At 43.9% G+C, this 7,070-nt stretch overlaps 1 long non-coding RNA gene across 1 annotated transcript; it reads right to left on the reverse strand.

The window, feature by feature from the left end:
- Positions 1-4,060: 4,060 nt before the first annotated feature.
- On the reverse strand, positions 4,061-4,927 carry LOC141125867 (uncharacterized). Its single transcript, XR_012241400.1, has 2 exons — positions 4,593-4,927; positions 4,061-4,485 (listed from the first exon to the last, which is right to left on the reverse strand). It is a non-coding gene; the product is annotated as an uncharacterized lncRNA (long non-coding RNA).
- Between the last annotated feature and the right edge of the window lie 2,143 nt (positions 4,928-7,070).

The following is a 7,070-nucleotide window of genomic DNA, read 5'->3' on the forward strand; positions in this document are numbered from 1 at the left end:
CCCCTTCTCAAGCCGCCACCTTTAATTGAGAAGAACAGAATACTGGAGCTATGCGGGAGCCTGGAGAAAAATCTGCCTTGGGGACTGGGGAGGGGCGGAGAAGGAGTAGAACTGAGCGGGAGAAGTAGAAGCATCAATTTAGGTGAAAGTAATCTGTAGAATGTGTACAGGAAGACACGTTTATTGCAAGGGATCCTCTCTTTATTCTCTGTATTTTCTGATGCCTCTCTCTTCTCTCTCCCTCTCCCCTCTTTCCCCCCTGTCTCTCCCCTCTCCTCTCTCTCTCTTCTTCTCTCTTTTCTTTCTCTCCCCTCTCCTCTCTCCCCTTCTCTCTTTTATTTCTCTCCCTTCCTCCCCCTCTTTCCCCCTCTCTCCTACTATCTCTACCCCCTCACCTTCTCTCTCTCTTTTTTCCCTCTATCTCCTCTCTCTCTCCCTCTCATCCCCTCACTCACTCTTCCTCCCTCTCATTCCCCCCCCCAGTTCTCTCTCTTCCCCCACCCCTTTTCGTCTTCTCTCCGCCCCCCCCCCCTTTTTTTCCCTCTTGTAAATTTTATAATAAAATATACATTATATATACAATGCTGTGCTTTGGGTTATATCGGCCTAAATAGAAAGCGATGATTAACCTTTTAGGGTAGTGATGGGATTAATTAACGATGCCAGTAATGCAAGGGGTTAATTAACACTGGGAGGCACAGTGGTGTAGTGGATAACACTTTAGCCTAACAGTAAGAAGGGTCACTGGCTTGAATCCCAACCATGACACTACCTGCCTGGAGTTGTCATGTTCTCCCTGTGCCTGCGTGGGTTTCCTCCGGGTACTCCGGTTTCCTCCCACACTCCAAAGACATGCTGGTAGGTTAACTGGATCCTGTCTAAATTGTCCCTAGTATGTATGAATGTGAGTTAGGGACCTTAGATTGTAAGCTCCTTGAGGGTAGGGATTGATGTGAATGTACAATGTATATGTAAAAGCGCTGCGTAAATTGACGGCGCTATATAAGTACTTGAAATAAATAAATAAAAATAAATAAATAAACATTGCCTTTGTTCATTGCTGTATTAGTGGCCAGTGGCAGTGTTTATTAACCCTTGCATTACTAGCTAGTGGAAACTTTGTTTACCCTCCCCACTCTCCCAAAAGGTTAATCACATATGTGTACAAAGCTGCAATAGTGGCAATTGTCATTGTTATTAAACCCTTGCATTACTGGCTAGTGACCTCCTCATTTCCCCAAGGGGTTAACAATTTGTATAAAGCCACATTAGTGGCCAGTTACAGTGTTAGCCCTGGTTTTGGGCGGTTATTACTGCATAAACTGACAACAATACTAGAGGTTATTACAACGTAAACTGCCACCAATATTAGGGGTTTACTGTGTAATCTGGCACCAATACTAGGCTTTATTACTGCATAAACTGGCACCAATACTAGGGGTTATAACTGCGTAAACTGGCATCAATACTAGGGGTTATTACTGCATAAACTGGCACCAATACTAGGGGTTATAACTGCTTAAACTGGCACCAATACTAGGGGTTATTACTGCGTAAACTGGCACCACTACTAGGGGTTACTTCGTAAACTGGCACCAATACTAGGGGTTATCACTGCGTAAACTGGCACCAATACTAGGGGTTATCACTGCGTAAACTGGCACCAATACTAGGGGTTATTACTGTGTAAACTGGCACCAATATTAGGGGTTATTACTGCATAAACTGGCATAATACTAGGGGTTATAACTGCGTAAACTGGCACCAATACTAGGGGTTATTACTGTGTAAACTGGCACCAATATTAGGGGTTATCACTGCGTAAACTGGCACCAATAACAGGGATTATTACTGCATAAACTGGCACCAATACTAGGGGCTATTACCGCATGAGCTGTTTGCTGAAATTGCTTTAAACTATAAGAAAAACTTTTGAGAGTTTTCCTCTCTTTCTGGGGTCTGAAGCAATAACCATGGAAGAAAGGAAAACTCTTGAAAGATTGTCTTTTAAGTGTTAGTTTAGTACCATTTTTTAAGTGTAGTACCTTTTAAGTGTAAGGTTAGTAAAGGTATCATTGCATACTGCATTACTCTCATATTTTGTAATCTTATATATATATATATATATACACTAATTTTTTTTTTTTTTCAGTGGTATGATTTAGTGGTGAAAATTATGAGTGCCCCCCCAGTTTTGACTGTGGTGTCTTATGTACCCCCCCCAATATATTGTTCCTTGAGTCGCCACTGGAGGTTGGTTGCTTGGCATGGGCAGATTTCAGAGAATGCTGTGCACCGGACTTGGCTTTGTCATTGGATGAGGTGGAGTTGCAGGGCAGTGATGTCATACTCTCCACCTCGTCCAATCAGAGACCACTTTGCATCATCAAAAAAATGAAAAGCAATTTCTGAATGTTGTCGTTCCAAGGAACCTACCCCCTGTGTTCAGTAAGCAGAATGCAGCTGCTCAGTGTGCGACCCAGGAACAAGTGGAGATTATTCTAAGAGCGGTGTCTACTTCAGTGATTTCCAGCTTCCAGGGGCATCGGCCAGGTATAATATATACATAGGGGTTGATTTACTAAAAAAAGAGAGTGCAAAATCTGATTTTTTTTTTTTTGGAGGGGGGGTTGTTATAAAAGCTTAATTAAAATGTGAATCAAGATTGCTAGACAGTTTACTGAAAGTGCAAAAAATAAATGCATAAAGAAAACCAGAAAATACAACTAATGTCCAATGGATCAATAAGTCCAATTCAAATGATAGTTGTTTAACCACTTACTGGCTGCCCTATAGCAGTAAAAAAAAAGTATGCTTTGTGCAGGCTCACCTACTGTATATCTATATATATAGATATACATAATCCTGCACTTCCAGGTAGCAGGTGCGAGTGTTCACTGCCAGTGGCTTGCTCCTGCTGTGATTATTCACAGTGGGAGCCAAATGGCATAGACCGTGGACCTGATGTCCGCCAACACCCACTGATCACTCTGTACACGGGCAGAACGGCAGTCTGCCTATGTAAACAATTCAGATCACCATTCTGTCAGTAGAGAAGACATGGATCCTGTGTCTCTGCAAAGCAGGGGCATGGATCCATGTATTCCCTTAGTACAAATGCCAGTGTCATTAGTACAGTGACAATGCATATTTTTTTCACTGTATTAGTGTCACTGGTTCCCAAAAAGTGTCAGTTAGTGTCTGATTGGCTGCCACAATATTTAACATGTTTATCTGTTACTAATGGCACAGAATCTATTTCCCTACTTATTGTTTTTTAACCAGTTCCTGCCCGGCCTATAGCAGATAGCCGGGTGGTGGTTTTGTTATCCTGACTGGGCGTCATATGATGTCCAGCAGGATAACAGTCTGACACACCGAATCTCCGATCGTAGTAAGGAGCCTCTGACGGAGGCTTCTTACCACATGATCAGCTGTGACCGATCACAGCTGAATGATCAGCTGTGACCAATCACAGCTGATCATCGCATGAACCAGGTAGTGCCGGTAAATGGCATTCCTCGGGTTCGCACTGACAGGGAGAGAAGATCGGCGGATCTCCCTGTCAGAGGGGGGGGTCTGTGCTGATAATCAGCACATTGATTATCAGCACAACCCCCATCAGATGTGCCCATCAGCTGCCAATCAGTGCCCATCAGCTGCTAGTCAGTGCCCCATCAATAAAGTCTGTCAGTGCTCACCACAGTGCCAATAAGAGCCCATCACAGTGCCAATCAGTGCCCAGCAGTAACACCTGTCAGTACCTCATCATCAGTGCTGCCCATCAGCGCCATCTATTAGTGTCCATCAGTGCCACCTGTCAGTGCCAATCAGTGCTGCCTATCAGTGCCAATCAGTGCCCCCTATCAGTGCCCATCAGTGCCACTGGTCAGTGCTCAGTAGTGCCGCCTGTCAGTGCCCATGAGTGCCGCCTATCAGTGCCCATCAGTGCTGCAGTGTCCCAGATCACAATTAACTGTCTTTGACCAACTTTTTCTTAAACCAGTCATTCTGCTGCCAGCTAGTTTTTTTTTACTATAAAATGAAAAAGGTACATGACTCTTTTAAAATCTATGTTTATTTATAGTAATATAGACTCTTGTCAGTATGTAAAATTATAAAAAGAGGAAGGAGGTTTTTGTACGGCTCTGTATCACTGTGTGAGAGGGACGCTCCTATCCTGCTGACAGTAATACTCGGCTTCATCTTCTGCCAGAGCTCCATTGATTGTTAGAGTGAAATCTCTGTAAGGAGATCCGGATCTACTGCTGGTAAACCTGTCCGGGATTCCAGACTGACGTCTGGTCACCCAATAGAAAAGCAATGTTGGAGGCTGATCTGCTTTCTTCTGGTACCACTGTATACGACTGTCATCAGCGGAATCAGTAACATCAGAACTTGATTTACAATGTATGACCACATTATCTCCTGGAGACACTGAGATATGTTCCGGAGTCTGAGTCAGCACAATATCTCCATGAGAGGCTTGGAAGACAAAGAAGAAATATAATTAGTCATGATTAAAGCACGTGATTGTAATATTGGTATAATAATAATGTCCATTAGTGTAAAACTTTGGAAGCTTTCTGTACCTTGAAAAAGAAGATAAAAGACGCAGAGTAGGTATGTCAGAGCAATCATCTTGATGCTTTTAGATGCTAATGTACAGATCACTGGTTTATAAAACTGTTTATATTACATGAGTTGTCCAAGGAGATAACCACAGAGGTTTTCTATGCAAAATAAGAATATATGCAAATTCCACTATAACAGATCCTTCCTGGCCTTAAAATAGAGTGTTTCGCTATGTAGCTCACACCTTTCATAATGTCATTGTTGTAGTTTTTACATCAGATTTACCAGATACTTTGTGAAGTCTGAAGGCCAGGGATGATTAATTCAACATTCCGTCAATTTAACCAAATGTTCCCATTTTCCCTTAGTCCTCATACCTCTCTTTTGTAGTGGAATAACATTATCAATGTATAAATACTTCTAATGCCAAGTAATACTCTGCTTCATTTTCCACCACAGCTCTATCGATTGTTATGCCCCGTACACACGGTCGGATTTTCCGATGGACAATGTCCGATCGGAGCGTGTTGTCGGAAATTCCGACCGTGTGTGGGCGCCATCGGACATTTTCCATCGGATTTTCCGACACACAAAGTTGGACAGCAGGAGATAAAATTTTCCGACAACAAAATCCAATCGCGTCAATTCCGACCGTGTGTGGCCTGTTCCGACGCACAAAGTGCCACGCATGCTCAGAAGAAATTCCGACACGGGACAGCTCGTTCTGGTAAACTTAGCGTTCACAATGGATACAGCACTTTCGTCACGCTGCAATGTAAAAAATGGTTTAATACAGCGCACTCTCTTCTTCTTTATAATGTGACAAGAATTACGTCGTTTTGATGCTCGTATTCACACACACTTCTCACAAACTTTTATTTGTGTTTTTTTAGTGGGATTCCCTCAATTTATTGTTATTAGTTGTCACATCTGACAGTTTTATATTTTTTATTTTTTTTGGTTTTAAGCCTTTTTTTTTTTTTTTAATGTTTGGATTTTTTCCAAGGCTGATCTTTGCTCAATGTTATTTTTATTTTTACTCCAGAATATTTTTGGGTGTGTTTTGTGTGTCAAGTTACCCCAACACCATTGATATCTTTTATTATTTAATCTCAAGGAGATTGTTTGGTGTTGGTGTCCCTTGTTCATTTCACATTGTATATTAGAAATGTACCTGAATCCTCACAAACCAACTGTCATTTTTGAAGTAAAACACATAGGAGAGTATAATTCAAATCAAAAATTCCTTTATTAAGGGATCAGAACCAAACAAAGAGGGAGGCAACACTGGATCAACAGGAGAAATTAGCGAAGCCTGGGACCCCCACGGCAGACATCAATTCTTCAACATCAAAATTGGTGGCCTGAGGAGTCCATATGTAAGGGAGGGCAGTCTGGTCCAGAATTCACAGAGATCCGGATAGCAGCAGATGACATGTGTGTCCCCAGGCTGTGGTACCACAAGAGGCTGCATCTTTTGGCCGACCAGACTGAACCCAGGGCAATCACTGTCTGGTCTTCCTTTCACACTTCCTTCCGGGCTGTGGCTGTGCAGTTGGAGATGTGGCAGGAGGAGGAGTAGGACCTGGAGGAGGAGGAGGACTGGGGGGACCTGGAGGAGGACTGGGAGGACCTGGACGAGAGGGAGGAGGAGGAGGAGGACCTGCAGGAGGAGGAGGAGGACCATCCCAAAGATGTGTGTGAGGTGTAATTTGGCCCCTCATACCTTTCTCCAGAGCCTCTGATATGAGGGCCTCACACATGGCTTTTTGGCCCTCCTCCATCCTCTGCATTTTATAGGCTATGAATGCAGCAATGTTCTCCTGCCTGGTGTGTGGTGCTCCCAGGACCTCTGTAGCCCTCCCAAAGAATCTGATAGCCGCCTCCTCTAGTGTGCTCGTCCTACTGCCACTTTCTGTTTTCAGGGGGGGTGGAGGGACCTGCATATCAGTCAGCCGGCTCGGCCCGGCCACCTCCTGGCTGAGACTTCCCTGTGTATGAAAAAGGGACATGGTTTTAGTTTTTGCATCATCAATCACAATCATAAATTAGTACTCCCAACTAACATCTAGTTAACATCATTGATTGGACAAGCAGAAATATTTAGAGGAATGCTATACCTGGCTCAATCTGGGCTCCTCCACATGTGGCCTGGAAGGGCCAGGTTGGGCGTCAGAAGCCTCAGCCGGGGGGGAAGGAAGCGTGGAAGGAAGACTGGAGAGGGATGGCCTGGGTTCAGTCTGGCCTGCCAGAAAGTGCAGCCTGTCGTAGTACAACATCCTGGGGACATAGATGTCATCTGCTGCTCCGGATCTCTGCGAATCCAGGACTTTCTTGCGCTCCCTCAGATATGTGCTCCTCAGGCCACCAATGAAAATCTTTAAAAAAGTGATGTCTGCCGTGGGGATCACCTGCTTCACAAATTCACACAATTGCTCCAGTGCTGCCTTCCTCTTTGCTTGGTTCTTGAAATGGGGGTGGGTAATCTCCCACAG

Source organism: Aquarana catesbeiana, linkage group LG01 (assembly GCF_042186555.1).
Source record: "Aquarana catesbeiana isolate 2022-GZ linkage group LG01, ASM4218655v1, whole genome shotgun sequence".
Lineage (NCBI taxonomy): Eukaryota > Metazoa > Chordata > Amphibia > Anura > Ranidae > Aquarana > Aquarana catesbeiana.